This window comes from Suricata suricatta, chromosome 1 (genome assembly GCF_006229205.1).
Source record: "Suricata suricatta isolate VVHF042 chromosome 1, meerkat_22Aug2017_6uvM2_HiC, whole genome shotgun sequence".
In the NCBI taxonomy this organism is placed as follows: Eukaryota; Metazoa; Chordata; class Mammalia; order Carnivora; family Herpestidae; genus Suricata; species Suricata suricatta.
In genome coordinates this window covers 171,656,063-171,675,846 of record NC_043700.1, presented here as the reverse complement: position 1 = coordinate 171,675,846, position 19,784 = coordinate 171,656,063, and the positions used below count along the sequence as shown (strand labels likewise).

Below are 19,784 nucleotides of genomic sequence, written 5' to 3'. Positions count from 1 at the left end.
TTTAAGAAATACTACTGTGTTCTATGTATTTCCTCTCTAATTGTTTGGGAAATATCTATAAGAAACTTGAGCCACTGTAAAAATAAATTTATTTATTTTTTATTTTGTTTTGACTGATACACTAGGATGAGAAATTGACCATATAGGTCCCAAGTTTATAAGTGGTACCAAGAGTCACAAATTCAAATGCATTCAGAGAGCAGCACATAAAGAAAACAAGCACATCGTTTTCTTTTAGAGAAACATGGCCAGTGGTGGTAAACCAGCAAGATGTTCCAACTAAAACTATCAAATTGAAACACTTTAAAAAATTTTTAAGTTTATTTTTGAGAGAGAGAAAGAGAGAGAGAGAGAGAGAGAAAGAGAGACAGAGTGTGTATGAGTGGGTATGGAAAGAGACCGGAGACAAAGAATCCCAAGCAGGTTTCTTGTCAACACAGAGCCCAATGCAGGGATTAACCTCACAAACCGAGAGATCATGACCTGAGCCAAAGTCAAGAGTTAGATACGTAACCAACTGAGCCACCCAGGTGCCTCTCAAATTAAAATATTTTATTAACACTTTAAATAAATACAATTACACCCTAAATTCAACTGAAGGTATAGTGTGAAATTCCATCATCATACCATATGATTTAAAAATGATAGTTTTGGGGTGCTTGGTGGCTCAGTGTGTTAAGCAGAACCCTCTTGACCTCTTCTTAGAGTGTGATCTCACAGTTTGTGAGGTATAGCCCCCATATTAGGCTCTGGCTCTACATTGACAGTGAAGAGATGAATTCTTTCTCTTGCTCTCTCTCTCTATCTCTCTGCCCTTCCTCCACTTGCACACACATGCTTGCACTCTTTCTCTCTAAACAAACTTCTATAAAAAATGATAGCTTTTGATTGTACTTGCTATGGATACAAATTAATAAAAATGTAAGAGGTGAGACTTGAAGCTGTGTCTCAAAGTCTAAAATGAAGACTTGGTCTTATCTGCTCTTTGACATTGGCTGAGGCTGGAAGGGCCTCAAATGCCCTAAGCCCACGTTTCCTTCTCTACTCTACTCCCGAGGTCCCCAGTGAAACTACCCTCCTTAATTGATGCAGTTCAGAAAGAATCTTTCTGAATCTAACATCTCAGTTCCCTGCCTGCCTATGGAATTATTTCACAAAGCTAATCACATCCTGTGTGGAAACTAGGAGTCACCCCTTCCTCTTCTGACTACAAAGTCTGCCTGCTACAGACCTGGATTTGCACTGTTTTGGAGTGCAATGTTGCCTTTGTGGCATCCAGTGTCCTTCTTCCCTAGACTTACGTATAAGTAACAGATAAATGTTGTTGATCTTGTGTGCCCAGCGTTAGGTATCCTGCAATGAGCCATCCCCACAATTCTGGGCTGGGGCTGGGGTGTTCCTTGTTCAGCAGTGTAAAGAGGAGTCAATTACAGCAGAAGTAGTGGCCTCATGAAGAGTAAATGTTTACGAACTGTGTTAATATGAATTACTATTAACAATAATGTACAATATCAAAGTTTACACACTGTAATTTCATAAGTGGCCAGTGTCTCATTTGCAAGACATCAGACGCTTTGAAATACTGACAATTAAGTAACCAAATTTCGCATGATAAAGGCAAATCTATATTCCACGAAGGAGAAAATGTTTTGTAACATTTAGAGCCTGGGCATAAGTGCCAAATTATTTCTGAAGGGCTGTTTTTACAAACATATTTCCTTGGGGCTTCAGGAGAGTTTAGTCTGTGGCCCAAATGGCCTAGAAACGCCTCAGGACAGAAATGCGTTTAGTGTTCCCTGCTTTCATTATCCTGCCTCTAGCTGTGCTCAGAGGGAAAGATAGCCTTCCTTTGCTGTAAGTCACAGAAAGTTTGCCTGTCTCGTCATGTCACAAAAAGCTCTGCAGAGTTGTTTATATGTTGCCTCACAAGTTTTAACCTTATCACACTGAAAAAAAAAGATAAGTCACCATGTGTGTATCAGAGTGATGCGTACACTCCGGGGCACCGTGTTTTGTTGCTGAATCCTCGCATTTTTGAAGGCTGCATGTTTAAAATAAAGTAGTTGATAAATATTTGCAAACTGAATATAGTTACTATAAAGAAAACATTGTGATGGAGTGCTAGAAAATATTTGTCAGTAAAATAAATTATGACATTATTATTATTATTACTCAGTTTAACTTATTGTTTATTTCCTTTGCATAATTTCCCACTGTTCTCATTATAATCAATAATTATTATAGTTGCCACTTTAATATGTTTTTTTTCCTTTCTCTTTAAATGATTTTTATTACACTGTTCATTTTCTAGAGCTAGTAAATTCTGCTGATGTCAGTTCATAGTCTATCACCGCAGATAACCCTAAGGGATGTACTTTAAATGGTTTCACAATTCGTGACCATTGGAGTTGATCAACACATACTATCACTTTGAGCCTTTCTTACCAATAACTCCCCCCCCGAATTCTGTCTTAAAATAAAGACCACAAAAAGAGGAAATCTGTAAATGTACGACAATTACCTACTGCACATAAAAATTTATGGCATTAGGTTATCTAATAAAAATAACATTACTTAAATTCAAATGTAATAATAGCAACAATTTTTTGAATATTTACTGTGTCAAACATTGTGCTAATGGAACATTTTGCTATGTGTAATTTTTCTAATAGTTCTACAAGGTTATGTCAAGTCCATTATACAGGAAATGAAACTGAAGTTAAGTGACATAACTTTTCCTTGTAAGGTGCAGAGCCAATTAGTGGCTATCACAGTTAATTTTATGTGTCAGCTTGGTTAGGCCACAGTATCCAGATATTTGCTGAAACATTATTCTCGATGTTGTTGTAAAGTAATATTTTGGATGGGATTAACGTGTAAATCAGTAGTTTATGAGTAAACAGATTGTTCTCCATAAGGTGTGTAAACCTCATTTAATCAACTGAAGGCTTTAGAGAAAGACTGATCTCCTTTGAGGAAGATGGAACTCTTCTTGGACACTCCCTCCAGGCTTCAACTACAACTCTTCCCTGAGTTTCCATCCTGCCTACCTACTCTGGAGATTTTGAGCTGCAATCTCCATAATCGTATGAGCCAAATTCTTAAATCTCAGGTTAATAGATAGATAGATCGATAAATACATAGATATACAGATACATACGTATAAAAGGAAATATAGAAATGCAACATACTCATTCTTTTTCTCTTGAGAACCTTTATTAATATGGCAGCAGAAATAAAATTTAAAATAAAGATTTTATTTCTTTAATTTTTTAAATATTATTTATTCATTTCAAGAGAGACAGAGAGAGGAAGCAGGAAAGGAGCAGAGAGAGAGAGAGGAAGAGAGAGAGAGAATCCCAACCAGGCTCTGCACTGTCAGCACAAAGCCTGATGCTGGGCTCAAACTCATGAAGCATGAAACCATGACCTGAACCAAAACCAAGGGTCAAATGCTTAACCCATTGAGTCATCCAGGAGTCCCTGAAATAAAGATTTTCTGATTGTAATACCCTGAGATTCTAGAATTCTGGAGATGCTGCTTCTCTATTTTTTCCTTTATTGTAATGTCTATGTGTGTTTATCTCCACAGAGGTGAATCTTTCATGATCCTTGCAGATACATGTAACTTTCCATCTTTATAGAAACTTTCAGTTTTCCAAATGCTATTATATTTGTTATTTGATTCATGATTCATCAAGGCCTATGACATGGTTTGAAAAGGTATAATGGCCCCAATATTACTGACAATGAATTTATTGCCAAAGCTTTGCATGACTCAACATTATACAACTAACCAATGGCAAATAAAGACTACATAATCCAGGGGCGCCTGGGTGGCTCAGTCGGTTAAGGGTCCGGCCTCGGCTCAGGTCATGATCTCATGGTCCGTGGGTTCGAGCCCCGCATCGGGCTCTGTGCTGACAGCTAGCTTAGAGCCTGGAGCCTGCTTTGGATTCTGTATCTCCCTCTCTCTGACCCTCCCCTGCCTGTGCTGTCTCTCTCTGTCTCTCAAAAAAAAAAAAAAAACCCATAAAAAAAGACTACATAATCCAGTGCATACGAAAAACACATAAATTATCACGTAGTCACCAAACCATAAATATTGAATAAGTGATTGCCCTCTTTTTCTCTCTATATATATTTATATATATGGATATGTAAAAGCTATATTATCACATATGTGGGTGAGTTTTAATTAAGACATATTTTTCTAATTCAGGAATTTAGTCATAATTTCATATATTTGACCAAAGCGGGGAATGTATAGAAGATCACATGTAGATTACATTTATTATAAAAGTAGATCAGGACATTATCTGAGAGCAAAATTGAATGAGCTAGGTAAAATTTTTTACTTTACTTTTAAAAATCTTTATTTAATCAACTGGTATATAGCAAAAAAGAGGGGAAAGTAGAACTTGACATTGTTATAAATTTTCTTCACTCTTAATATGTATAAAGATCTGAATCACATTAGTTGTGGGAAAATGAGGATTCATATTAGAACAATTATTAAATAAGTCCTAATACATGCAGCACACACAAAAATAGCAATAAACTTTTAATAAAAGGATATTGATTATTATATTGTAGAAAAAATTCTTGACTAGATATTTTTAATAAAATATCTTACTTGACAGATATCTCTACAATTGTACTTTAAACCCTGAGAATTACTGAATGAGTATGGAGAGAGAGCCAAAAGTTTTTCATTAATCAAAAGAAAATAAGGCCTTAGTGTAGGGCAATCAGATAAATAATTTTTTTAGCTGGTGCATTGTATATTATGGAGATTCTGAGAAAGATGACTCCAACATTAAGTCAAACTTTACTTTTGACAAGTGCTCGGTAAGAAATATACATAATAGATTGTGCTTATATAATAATGCTATTATTATTGCCTAAATATACCTACAGGCACTACTGCACTTTCAGAATAATCACCTCCTGCAAACTGGTTTGGTCCCAATTAATCTCATAATTAAATCTTATCAAGTCCTTATACTACTAAGAAAACAAAACAAAACAAAAAACTAGGGTTTTTCTTTATTCACAGGATAATCTTTACACTCTCTATAATTTGCTTTCTTATTTTGTCCAATCCCAACCTCTTAGAATGCACAATCTGGAAATTTAAAATTTGAATTTCTTGATTCAATAGGGCCTTTATCTGTATGCAATTTTGCGTGTACTATTATTCTGCACTAGCTGCCCTTTTTCCCCTTTCTTTGCCTCAAGTTTTAATTACCTGTCAAAACCTTGCCAGCTGAAAGTTAACTTCTATCATTAGGCCTTCCTTGGCTCTTTCAGGTAGAGAGTAATTATTCTTTATTTTCCTTTAATTTGACTCATACCTTTAATACTATGTTTATATCCTTGGGCTATGATAATATCTACTTATTTCCCTTCATCCAACAAGACAGTGAATTCATCAATGTCTAGTTTCATGTGTGTTTAACTTGTATATTTCTGGTATTTAGAAGTATGACTCAGACATGTAAAATGCTTGATTTTTCATTAAACACATGAATACACACTTGAAGGAATAAATGAAAACATTAATTACATTTTTTCTAACTTCCTAAATCTATGCTTTTAGAAGTGTATCCTTTATTTATTTTTTAAAAATGTTTATTTACTGGGGCTCCGGGTGGCTCAGTTGGTTTAGTGTCTGACCTCAGGTCAGGTCATGATCTCACTGTTCTTGGGTTCAAGCCACACATTGGGCTCTGTGCTGACAGCTCAGAGCCCGGAGCCTGCTTTGGATTCTCTGTCTCCTTCTTTCTCTGCTCCTCCTTTGCTCATGCTCTGTCTCTCTCTCTCTCTCTCTCTTTCTCTTAAAAATAAATAAACATTAAAAATATTATTTAAAATATTTATTTATTTATTTTTAGAGAGAGAACATGAATGGGGAAAAGGCAGAGAGAGAAGCAGAGAATGAATCACAAGCAAGCTTTTAATGTGGGAGGTCCCAATTGTGGAGCCCAATATGGGGGTCTTAATCTCAACTGGGAGATCATGATCTGAGCCTAAATCAAGAGTTAGATGTTTAATCAAGTGAACCACCCAGTCACTGCCAAAATGTCCCTTGTTTTGATGGTGTATTAACAGAGGTCTTATGAAGCAAGGGACAAAAATCTATAGTATAGAGGATCTGAATATTATTATCCTATTTTGGGCCAAAAGAAATATATAGAGAGATATTGTGAAAGACTTATAAGGTGAAAATTTCATTTTCCTGATATACAATCAAGTGCTGATTTGAAGACCCTTTGAAGATTTCTATTTTGTCTCTCAAGATAAAATGAGAATAAAGTGATGTTTATTATATAGCTTGACAGTTTTCCTTTTTCTTTTCTATTGAAGAACTTAGATGTTGAACACAATGGACACATGAACCTATGAGATGCTAATTTACCTCTCACTTCACTTTATCTACAGTTATACCAAAATTGTCCTAATAAAATATATAAATATTGAGTCATTAGATTTAAATAAATTATATCACAAAAAAGTACTAACCATAATACAAATATTGAATACATTTGTATTAAAATTAATAGCTTTGATTCATCAAAACACCCTGGCGACAGAATTAAAAGGCAACCTACAGAGTGGGAAAATATATTTGCAATGCATATTTAGAACAAAAGGCATTTATCTAGAATATATAATGAGCAGCTGTCCATCAAATGTACAAAGCAGACAACTTCATAAAAAAAAATGGGCAAATGACTTGAACAGATACTTCATAGTGAAGATAACTACGTGGCTAAAAGCATATCAAAAGATGCTCATAAGGTAATGCAAAATAGAAACCACAGCATTATATCTGTTCACCCACCAGAAGACAAAGTGAAAAAAATGGAAAATAATAGTCATTGATGAGAAAAAGGAACAAGAAGACCCAATTCCCTATTAGTCAGAATGTAAATTGATACTACTTTCAAAGTACATACTAGCGTTGAATAATGGCATACCCTATAAGACATAAATTCTACTCCTAGGTATATAGATTCAATAGTAGTGTGCCCATGTGTTTACCTGAAAATATGGACAATAATGTTTATTGATGCATTATTTGGAATAGCACAAATTTGTAAAAATCCAAAGGTCAATAAACAAGTAAAAATAAATAACTTATAATTCATTTACATAATAGAATATTATAAAAATTGGAATTAACAATTTAAAACTTCATAAAAATCCATTAGGGAAAGAAAGGCTTTAACAAATCAAATCATTTCAAGTAATGACGCCAGTTTGTACATGCAAATATTCTTCCATATACTCAATAAATATCAAACATCACCCTATAATTTCAACATTGCAGAAAAAAAAAAGACTATTGTTTAGTCAGTATGTCAGTATCAAAAGTTACTGCAAAACATTTTTCTTCTGGCTAAACTAATTGGATAGATTTCTCCCTTCTCGATGCCAATAAGAAGCAGAAGAAAAAACATTAAGGAAGACAACTGAAAAAAATATTTGCAATCTTGGACAATTCAGAAGGTTAATTTAATTGAATAACAAGGTTTAAAGTCACTGAGTCTTGAGATGGCCTTCCCTGCAGTAATGATCATCAGTTTGAACAAGCAAGATAACCCTGTTGCAAGACCAGTGTATTGGTAGGGTGATGCTAGCTGTTCAAGAAATTAATCTATGCATGTGTTACAGCTCAATTACAGTGGAAAGTTATACGTCTTTCACAGAATATGTTCCAAGATGTATCCAGAAATAGGCTGGAAATCTGATGCATAAAATCATGCAGGGACACAGATTTGGAGGATCAGATTCTCTTGAGTGCATGACTTTCAAATTCAGTGTCGGCATCCACAGTAGCAAGAAAAAAAGTATAGAAAATGGCCTGTGGAATTATTTTTGCCTGTGTGTTTATTTTTGTCCTGAAGTAGGAGCAGTAGTGTTGCACATTATTTTTGTTCATATCGTATGTGTTAGGACTCAGTGACATGGCCACATCTAATGGAGAGAGAGGTTGAGATTATGTAAACTGATTTTTCAGTAAAAAGAAGAAATTGGTGAAAGTTGGCATTTACTATTATATCCACCTGATTGTACTGTGTACACCTTGATAAGCATAAGATGCACTATGTATGCACAACTATATGGTTGTGGTGCTTAGTGCATTCCCCTTAGCTGGTACGCAAAGTTATACTCTTACTATCACAACCATTATCCACTTCCCAAAACTCCAAACCATCCATTCTTTTCATGAATGGTGATACCTAAACCACATGTTGATTCAACTCTGAAAACTCATTGTTTTGTTTGTATGAAACACTATTGTATCATAAACATGATGGTGAGGTCCAAATACCAAGTAAATCAAGATTGGTTTTTCCATAGACCCATCCTTGAATTACCTGGCTATTTCATGATGTTTTCCAAGAATACAAATTACATTGTCTTTAGTGGCATTATCTAAATTAATGAATTGGTCTTACTATGGCTTTAATAATGTAACTATCATATGGCCCTTTCTTCATTATCTTATATGTTTTTCCCCAAAGTGTTCCAAACTCCACTAGTTAAACTGGATGCACAGTTTTAACACACATCTTTTATATTAATGAAAACTGAAATGCATAATATTTCTCATCCCCACTACAAAACATGCATACATAATACTTAGATTAAAACTAACTAAAATAACACTATTAGTAAATAAACACTATTTTCTGAGCATTGTGCTATATCATTCAGTCCTGCAATATCTGAAGGAAAAATACAATTATTATAAGTATTTTATTTTTTAAATATTTATTTATTGAGAGAGAAAGAGTGCACAACCAGGAAGAGAGGTAGAGAGAGAGACTCTTAATAAGGCTCGATCTCACAAACCATGTGATCATAACCTGAGCCAAAATCAAGAGTCAGAGGCTTAACCCACTGAGCCATCTAGGTGCCCCTATCAATATTTTAAATATAAGGATATGAAGGGGCGAGTTCAGTAACTTTGCCTCAGATTACATATCCATTAAATTCAGAGCAAGGTTATTTGATAACACATATGAACTTATACTACATATGGTAGCCAAATCAACTGCAAGCTATCTTGACTATTGTACTGTAGCCTCAAAAATACACATAAGAAACTGTGCTAGACCATATAGCATATTGTAAATAAGAGGGGCTATATCTAAAATAATTTTCTGGATTAGTTTCCCTAACTACACTTGGGATGTAGCTTGCCAACATTTTCACTCTATTTCTCATGGGTTGGGGGAAAACGAATGTGGAAAATGAAGAGTTTGTATCAATAGACATGGTAACATAAGAAAGGCTGCAAGCTCATTTATTTAAGCATAATAACTTCTTTTCTGATTTGTCTCCAACTTCTTTCTGGTACTTATTATGCTAACTGCATGTCACCAGAATAGCACTTAGGTGGTTTGTGGGAAGGAAATTACTCCATGTAAGAGTTACATTCTAAGTTAATTATCCACTAATGTCTGAATAACCTTCATTTGTGAAATTATATTTAAAAATTATCTCGTGACTCTATTATTTTTCTTCTCCCCAGAATTTTCTTTCAACTAGTATGATCCTTTTTCTTTGAAGTAAAGCCTGATGTATTAATGTTAAATGTCTTTAAAGACAATTTAACTCACCTTCCATATGTCATTGAGAAGCATGTAACCACCAAGGGGAAGGGAGAAATGATCAATTTCACTGATCTATCACAGAAATGCATTGAAAGTTTTACTTTAACAATTACAAAACTTTGCTAAAAAAAGAATTATGGAACAACAAGAGTCCTTTTCATCTGTGGATCCTTTTCATGAAAAATCTCAAGAGAAAGCTCATAACTGCTGTTTCTATATTCATCTGAAGGGGAGGAAGAGGACAAGCAATTGAAGGTGATTTAGCAAGATTTCAAGCAGTAGCACTGGAATTAAATGTTGAAAGCAGAAGGGCTATAATGTCCGGGCACTTGTAAAGAACTATGAGTCTACCTATGTCTTCATTAAACTTCCAGCTTAAACTTTTTAAAGGTTGAGTGAAATATTTTCCTGTTGGACCTATTAGAAATCATGAATTAAATTACTGAAAATCTGGCTGTGGTCTATTTTTAAAAGATGGTATTTCCAAAATTCTGCTTATCATACACACTTTGAATGACTGTGGCACATTTCGTGACTAACCCTAAGAGGAATCAAAACCTCACATTAAATAGCTACACTTTGGTACTAGTAACCAAATTGGAATCATAAATTGGAATTCAAAGCAAAATGCTGGCTATGAGAAAATATTCAACGGACTATGCAAAGACAGTCCTTTTATAAATTTAAGGATCAATAAAGACCTGAAAAAAACATGCCCAGCTTTTTCTTGCTCTTCCTCCTATATTCCCTTGGAATTGTACCTCCATTTACCAACTCACTAAAAAGCTGCAAGTCATCGAAGACTCCTTTGTCTTTCAATATCTATAATCAATGACTTACTTACCTCTAGTAAATTTAACCTCCTTAACAACTATCAAAACCAACTTCTTTTATTTATTTTAGAGGCTTATTGAGATATAATTCACAGACATTATATTCCATCTCTGCAAAGTGTACAACTCAATGGTTTGTAATACATTCAAAAAATTGTGTGGCCATGTCTGTAATTAGGTTTAGGTCATTTTCATTACACTTGAAAGAAATCCTATAGCCATATAGCAATTACTCCACATCCTATCTACCCCTAGTCATTATCAATAATTAATTTTCTGTCTCTGTAGATTTGTATGTTTTGGACACTTAATAGAAACAAAATTAATACAATATGTAATATATAATATGTAGTTTTTTTGTGACTGATTTCTTTAATTTAGAATAACATCTCCAGGTACTTTTGCAGCTTAAAATATATCAGTACTTCATTCCTTTTCATGGCTAAAATAATATTTCATAATTTGATATACCATTTATCCATTCATCAGTTATGAACATTTGGGTATTTCCACTTTTGACTATTATATTTAAGGCTGGTATAAATATCCATGTACCATATTTTTGTGTGGATGTGTGTTTTCATTTCCATTGAATACAAAACTAGAAATTCTACATTTGATATTTGAGGATCATTTTCCAAAGTGGTTTCACCATTTTACTTTTCCACCAGAAATATAGGAGGATTCTAATTTTTCCATTTCTTCTCTGAAACTTTTTGTTGTCTTTTTTATTGTGGCCATCTTATTTGTGAACTGTTATGTCATCATGCTTTTGATTTGCATTTCCTTTGGTGATGAGGATCTTTTTATGTGCTTATTGCCCATTTTCTCTAGAAATATGTCTATTCAGATCCTTTGTTCATTTTTAACTGAGATACTTATGTTTTTATTATTAAGGAGTAAGAATTCTTTAAATATTTTAGATACAAGTCCCTTATTGGATAGATGATTTGCAAATATGTACCCCCATTTTTGTAGGTTATCTTTTTATTTTTTTTGATGTTATGCTTGGAGCATAACAATTTTTAAATTAAAAAAACCCTCGAATTTTAATGAAGCAAACTTTCTATTGCTAAGCTATTTCAAGATACTGCCTTAGTTTATGTCCCATTGTGTCCCCAAAACCACTGCAAAAATCTTAAAATTTTTTTCTTTGTTTTCAGTCTCAGTTTCATCAGGTCCCTACCAGGTCGATTCTTTCAAAATTCAGGTGTATCATTATCCTGATTTCTACTTCAGTGTATCTTAAGGAAAAATATATTTTCTCTGGTGCAGAAAAGAAAATCCCTGTGTGAAATTACTTCTGGTGGACTCTCTAGCATTGTTTTTTACTGTGCTACATTGTTCAACTATCATTCTAGACATCCCACATTTTTCTGAGTTCAGGAGATATGAGCCATTGCACTATGACCTCTACCCTCCTGCCAACATACTGATACACATATGCCTGTACCTTACATATCAGAGGACACAAGTGGTTTTTTTGTGGGTTGTCTCTGGATCACAGAAAATTTCTATGGTAGTATTTGAGATACATTATTTAATTTTAATCAGTTTCCTACAATTAAACATAAGGAATGGTGATATAAAAACATGAATTTCTATCTTCTCTTGAAAAATTAGAAGACCTGGTTTAAAAACAAAACAGAAGACAGAAAGAAAAAAAGAAAAACATGAGGCCTGCACTTCTGGATGTTTCTAATCAACTAAAGCATAGGCTCTTCAGTTGCTAGTGTCCAAACTATGACCTTTTGAATCTGCCACCATGAGCTCTAGTGCTATTGCAACTTACCAATTCGTATCTAGTCATTTTTTTCATTTAGATTACCTGACTGGTACCCTGATATATTTTATAGTGATATATTGTATATGCTTCTCATATGGAACTGGTAGTTACTATTATACATTCCTATAGACTCATAACAACATGGTATTGTGATTAAAAGCGTAGGCAGGCTTTGAAATTCAACTATCTGGGTCAAATGCTGGTTCTACCACTTAAAAGCTAGGTAAACTTTTTACATTATGTAAAACTCCGTGCTCCTACTTCTTCAACAATAAAAAGAATACAGCAGTTTTAACTATGTCAAAAACTGGGCCTATGTGTCTAGAAATTATGTAACTCATCATGTGTATGGTCCTTGAGCAGTATGCAAGTACTTCACAAGTGTATATTTCTATTATACCTCTGCTTTGTCCAGATAGGGTACTTACTTATCTTTGTATTACAGTAGAACAGATAGAAGATATTCAAAGCTTACTGAATCAGTGAGACAAATGTAAAACCAGTCAATGCTGGAGAAATTACTTTTCTAATGTAAATTATGACATTAAGGGAAAGTACATTATGAAAATAGTTTTTATGAAAACTTACACTTAAAAATCAGGAAATTGTTCCTACTTCCCTCAGTATAGTCCTCCCCCCAACACACACACACACACACACAACCTGAAGTTGTTAATTTATCTTTATATTACCTAGTTAACAAGGCCATGTGAATGACTTATGATTTCATTTTGTTTTGTGCTTTATAGGAATGTCCATGTTCCTGCGTGTGTTTTGATCCTATTTGCAAAAAATGAATGGATGCTTTCATTCAAATACATGTGTTTTCCCCAAATGTTCATAAAAAGCTATAACTTCTTTTCTAGAAGTTAGTGCAAAATCTACTTCTTGATGCAATGCCTCACTATTCTATGCACATAGTGTTATTTAAAATTGGAACATTCATCCCATATATTTTACTATATAGTACTATTATAGATTCTTAGCTCATCATACATCTACATGTATTTATCTCATAGTTCAAAGTATAGCAGTAACAGATAGACAGTCTCCTAAAAATGTAAATGAAAAAACGGCGTACAGTGCCAGGGTTTTTTTATGGTCATGGGTTATATGCCTAGTTCCACCAGCTCTTCCAAAAATGCTTTTATCAGAATAGCTCTTAATACACACATACATTTAAAATGTGAATGTATTCTAGAATGTATTTATTAATTTAATTCTTTATAGCAAAGATTTGTGGAACAAACACTCTGGAGTTCAAAAGATATAACACCTGAACTCAGCCCAGATGGAGAGCTACATATAGAAATATAAGAATTAATCAAGTGTCCACTAGATTTAGAAAATAAAGTCTGTGAAAATACAGGTGGCAGGGATATGAAGAATTACTAGTGAGTAGCAAAGGTTTGATGATCCATGATAAAAATGAAAGTCTAGGAAGCATATTCCAGGCAAAAAAGCACAGTTCAGTGATGGTCACTGCTAGTATGAAAAACCATCCTAGTTGGCTCAGGACTGTAGAATTTCTCATCAGTGAAAAGAAGAATTTCAGAGAATGAAAGGAGACATATTTTTACCAGGCTTGGATTATACGGAGCCCAGTGCAGTTTCTGGTTCTTAGTATCTTCTGATGACTGGAAAAGACAATACTGAGAAACCCTTGCTTGTAGAATGCTTTAAACACTATGTTTAAATCATAATTGAGGAATGCCTTGGTGGCTCAGTCAGCTGAGCATCTGACTTTGGCTCAGGTCTTGATCTAACACTGTGAGTTTGAGCCCTGCTTTAGGCTCTGTTCTGATAGTTCAGAGCCTGGAGCCTGCTTCAGATTCTGACTCTCCCTCTCTCTCTGCCCCTCCCTTGCTCACATTCTGTCTCCCTCTCTCAAAAATAAACATTAAAAGTTTTAAAAATCATAATTGAGAGTAAAGCTTTATATTGATAATTATTTTATGTTGAATTATTTCTTTTAGAATTTTAAAATAGTTTTTCTTTCTATACTTCAGCTTTACACACACACACACACACACACACACACACACACACACACACAGAGTTACAAATTGTTCCCAACTTTAGTTATGTGCAATTATCTAGAGGTATATTTGCCACTTTAGAAACTTCATGTTTTAAAATATGATGAATTGCATTTATTTGTAAAGAGTCAATAGACATTTTCTGTGTATATTGTTGGATCACTACAAGTTTCATTTTTGTGTTAGAATAAAACTTCCTATTCTATTCTGACCATGTGTATACTACAGATCTGATATGTCAGTAGGCAGATTTCATTATCAGGAACTTATGTTGACTGTGTAGCATAGCTTTATAATTTTCTTTAAATGAAACATAATGTATAGTCTTCATAATTTGACAAACATGCTGCAAATGAATGTGTTATAACTATTTTGAAAAGATGTAATCACTTCTCAAGGAATAAATTTTCTTGTAGATATAGCATTTCAAACTGACTGATCTTTTTTCAAACCTCAGTTTTAAGTATCTTCTTTCCCATAATCCCATTATTCCAAAAATTAGAGCTGACATAGTGATGTCCACATTTAAAAAAAATCGAAATGCGTGGCCACACTGAAGTTATTAGGTCATTACTGCCACCTTCTCAGTGTACTGATCACCCTAACACTCAGTCATCTAAAGACTAACATGCAATTGTATCCTTTTTAGTCCTCAGTCACAGAAGATGACCTCCAGATTTCATCCAGAATTGTTGAGATGATCCCGGGCTGGGGTGTGTGTATTCCAGTTATTTGTTTAAGAAATGACTCTTTATAATAAGATGTAGATTACTAATGAGCCCCTGCCTCATAACTAGTTATATGACTCTTCCATATATATTTGAGGAAAAAAAAAAAACCACGAGATGGCTTAAATAACTGCCATTAACTACAAACATAAGCCAGATCGCTACTTATGATGAATTCCTTTCTTGATAGCAAATTAAGTGCAAGGAGAGATGTGCTTGCCTCTGCACTGTGGAAATGATAAGTACATGTATTTCTATTATCAACTAGGGCACAGAGAAATTACCCTCTTTGCAGAAACCTTAGATGTCCCATTTACATACTTTCTTCTTTTTTTATTATTTTTTTTAAAGTTTATTTCTTTATTTTGTGAGAGTGAGAAAGCACATAAGCAGGGGAGAGGCAGAGAGAGGAGAGAGAAAGAATGCCAGGCAGGCTCTGCAGGGCCAGTGCAGATCCCAACACTTGAACCCGCGAACCATGAGATCATGACCAGAGCCAACGTTAAGAGCCAGGCACTTAACTGACTGAGCCACCCAGGTGCCTCCTACATATTTTCAATGAAACTTTTGTGGCACGTGGCATAACAAGTTATGAGGTTGGTTACAAGTCATCTCTACCTAGACATCATTAGAATTTTGGATTTTGTCTAATTTTCTTTTAATTGTATAAATTGTGCAAATGCTTCTGGATTGTCACCAATCAATTTTCTTATTTAACCACTCATATCTCTGTATTCACTGGAACCAGAAAAAAAGGAATGAAGTTACAGCTAAAATTGTGTAGAATTGTGCATAATCACCAACTAATCTTCCCTATACTGATGCAGTAGCAATGACCCATACGATGTGCACTTTTATAGATAGAAAGAAATAAGTCAGATATAACAAAAGGAATGCCCAAGTTAGAGCTAAACCACGGACCTCTGACTAGGCGTTTTATACTTTTTATCTGTACTGCATGTCACAGCTTTTAAATGTGATAGGGACTATCAAGAACGGGGGAGGGCTTGGTGTTTTATCTTTTTTGAGAGCTGTTAAATTAACCTGTGATGTTTTCATAGATGGTGGCAGAAGCCATGAGTTCCCTGGAACTAGGACACAGGACTCTATTCCTCGTGGGGCAGCAGAATGCATAAGCTTCCTGTTTGCACTGGGTCCCTCTGCACCCTTTCCCTAAGTCCCACAGAGATTGTGCGGAGGGAGGCTGGCACAGGTAGATGCTATGTCTACAGTGAAGATGTTTCACAGCCAAAGAATGCTGAGCTTAGAAATCCATTTCTGTTTAAAGAACTACCACAAATCTGTCCAATCATCATCTCAGAGAAAGACGTTATCTTTATCGTCCTGGTCGAGAGCCACATCTACCCACTGCCCCAGAGAATGACCCAGTTCGTATCTTCCAAGCCTGCTTGTTGTGCAAATGATCTGGAGAAGTTAGTTCAAAACCGAAACTCATATTGGACTTGCAGAAATGCCGTGGGACATTGCCCTTGATCTGGACCCCATTGCAGCCTGGTTTTCAAGAAAGCAGCAAGCTATGGATATGGTTAGATATGAACGGTAGGACCTAGGTAATAACGCTTATCATATAACTCTAATATAATAAAAAAGTTCAATTCCCCCACCAAATAGTCACAAGAATCATAATTTTAGCATTTTGCCTTTCTTCTATACGATGGATTGGACCACCTGTAGAAACTATCCGAGTTCATCCTGGGCTAAGATTCTAAGAGCTTCCTAGCTTTGGCAGCAAGGCAGAAATTGTCAATAGGCTTTTCCTGGCACATAAGAGTGAACATGTTCTTTGGTCTTGTTATCTCTGCTTACATGCAAATCTGTGTTTCCTATAGTCATATCAGGCAGGTCAGTTTGTCATAGAATGCCATTTGTCAGAACGCATTATCTACAATCAGCTAAATTAGTTTTTTAGCCCTGCTTGTGAGTGGCCCTAGGTAGAAAGCTTCAGCATACAATTATCAGAGTGCTGTGAGATTAACTCTTTCTTTTAAATATAAATTCAGTAAATTGTATTTGCTTCAGGTGCATAGCTCTGGAAGAGAAGGAAGAGAGTTCCCTGTCTTGTATTTCCTGGGAAATAAGAGATTCTTTCTGAACACTCTGGTTAGGATGGTAGGATTATTTCATTGATTTGCTATGCAATGATAACTTTAATTAGGAAAACTTCCTATTCACAAGAGCATGTAACAGTAAGAACATTAAATGAAACAGAATTTATTTTTATATGTTTTAAATTTATTTAAAAATATTTAATGAGAACCTATAACGTACTTAGAGTAAGAGTAGTCAATGAAATCCATATGGTGTCCGCTCATGAAATTTATCTTTTTTGGGAAAAAGAGACCTACACAGTTAGACAATTAAGTATAAACTAAATAAACAAGATGTTTTCAGAGATTGGTAAGCATAATGAAAAGACAAAGAGCAGTGTTCAGAAAAGGAGAACTAGAGCCACTTTGGTTACATGATGAGGGAAGTTGTTTTTGAGATATTTATGCAGAGACCTGAAGAGTAAGTATAAGGGGTGCCTTGGTTGCTCAGTTGATTGAGCGTCCAACTTCCACTCAGGTCATGATCTTACAGTTTGTGGATGTGAGCCCTGTGTCAGACCCTGTGCTGACAGCTCAGAGCCTGGAGCCTACTTCAGATTCTGCGTCTCCCTCTCTCTCTGCCTTCCTCAGGCTCTCACTTACCCTCTATCTCTCTTTCTCTCTCAAAGATAAATAAACTTAAAAAAAGGGTAAGTATAAACATACAATTTGAGCATTATAGGTAAGTATAGTAACAAAAACCCTAAGGTGGAATGTTTTTGGTCATTGTAGAGGGACAGAAAGCAAGTCAGTGTGGCCAATACGGGATGGAAGTCAGTGGTTCATAAAATGAGCACTTCCTCTTCATTTTATTTTCAGGTTCTGGTAAAAAAAAAAATAGCTGACCCTATTGCACAAAAGGCTAGGCTACTGAGAGGAACAAGGGTTCTTGATGCCCAGGAGCTGGCTTGGCGCTGCTGGCTAGACCCTGGTGTTGCTGTAAGCCAGCCAGGCACTCACAGCTGGGTCCTTGGGTCCACCTGTTAAACACAAATCATTTCACACAACATCAACAGCAGACTAAGTCACTCTGTGACCATGGAGAATCAAGACACACACAAGACCTTTCCATGATCATGTGTGAATACAGACAAGACGACCAAACATTACTCAATCCCAGCTACTCTCAGTGACTGCTACTTCTTTTCACTGGCAGCTTTAGCCTTTCTTCTCTCTACGTGAGATTTATTAAGACATCAAATTCCAGATTTTTGTTGCTTCCAAATTCCAGCTAATACAGAGCAAAGATCTAATTCTGCACACTTAACCAGAAGTCATCTGACAAAGTCAAAATCTAGGAAGTCCTTTCCAACTCCTTTCACTGAGATGTCCCACAACTTCTCACGCAATTCATCACACACTTGCAAGCATCATGTAGTGCACGGCAGAGCCCGAGAATTCACCAAAGAACAGGACCATCTCTTTCCAAGACCCGTGGCTAAAGCAAACTGAACACACAAACAGGTGAGTCCAAAATGAAGTCAGCCCCAGGCCCCAGCACACCCTGTCCCACAACCTGCAACTGTCAAGCTTTTTTTTTTTTTCTTTTTGGTATGGGATTTGGGGACCAAAAAGATTCTTTCCTTTGGGGCCTTGTGGTTGGTGAAGGTGGGTTCTGGACATGATGGAAAAGTAGGTGCTGCCCATAAAAATGGTAATACCTCTTATGAATGCTTTCATCTCTTGGTCCTCCAATGCGTAAAGACTTTTAGATCCATTTTACAGATGAAGAAAATGAGACTCTGCTACAATAAAGGCCAAAGGTCACACAACTAGTGAAAGTCTCATTACACTGCCCTTCCATAAGACCTCCAATTTAGGGGAATATTTGATCTGAGTGGAAGTGGTGGTACTTTCTGATTGCCAAAACGTAGGGGCAAAGAACCGTACTACTCAGTGAATAATAAACCCAAATCTCAATTTGGTGGAAGGGCATTTGTACTACTGCACTACAGCACCCATTTCTTATTTGTAATATAAACACAAGAGCATCACAGAGATTTTATTTTCTGGACACCTCCTTGGTAAGACATATTTTACATTATTTTTGTAACTTGAATTTAAGGATTGAGAAGAAAAGAGAATCACTCAAAGAGCAGTGACTGCTTATTACACTCACGTCATGTTACTATTACTAAGAATTTAACTTATTGTGTCCCAAGCACAATATTAAAGAGACCAAAACAGTCTTCCATATAATGTACATCATTATAAAATATCTAAGAGGAGAAAAAACATTTTTGAGAAAATTAAAGATAATTCTTTCTTGAGGGTAATGTTTCTTAGAACCCTAATTTAGATATAATTATCAATTTAGCACACAAGAACATGTGGAAATTGCCTCAGAATTGTAAAGAATTGGCAATCCATGCTTATTGTATAGATGCTTGGTAAAATATATTCATGTAACATGACTTTATTAGAAATTTGAGATTAAAGAATGATTAAAATGTATTACACCTTTTAAAAAAGACACAAAGTTACTCAATGATGTAATGCTTGGGGGAAAATTGACCTAATTTCAAAAAATAATTGAACATTACTATTTACTATTGAGAAACACTGAACACCAGAAAGAGTCTTATTTGGAAAGGAAAACCCCATTCAGTGAAGTTGTATCCAAAATACATAGGTTATAGAAATAGTGTTCCCTCTCACATT

General features: G+C 35.1%; 1 pseudogene; it reads right to left on the bottom strand.

Moving 5' to 3' along the window:
- LOC115302288 overlaps window positions 1–19,247 on the bottom strand; it is a 79,718-nt pseudogene extending 60,471 nt beyond the window's left edge.
- Window positions 19,248–19,784: the final 537 nt, after the last annotated feature.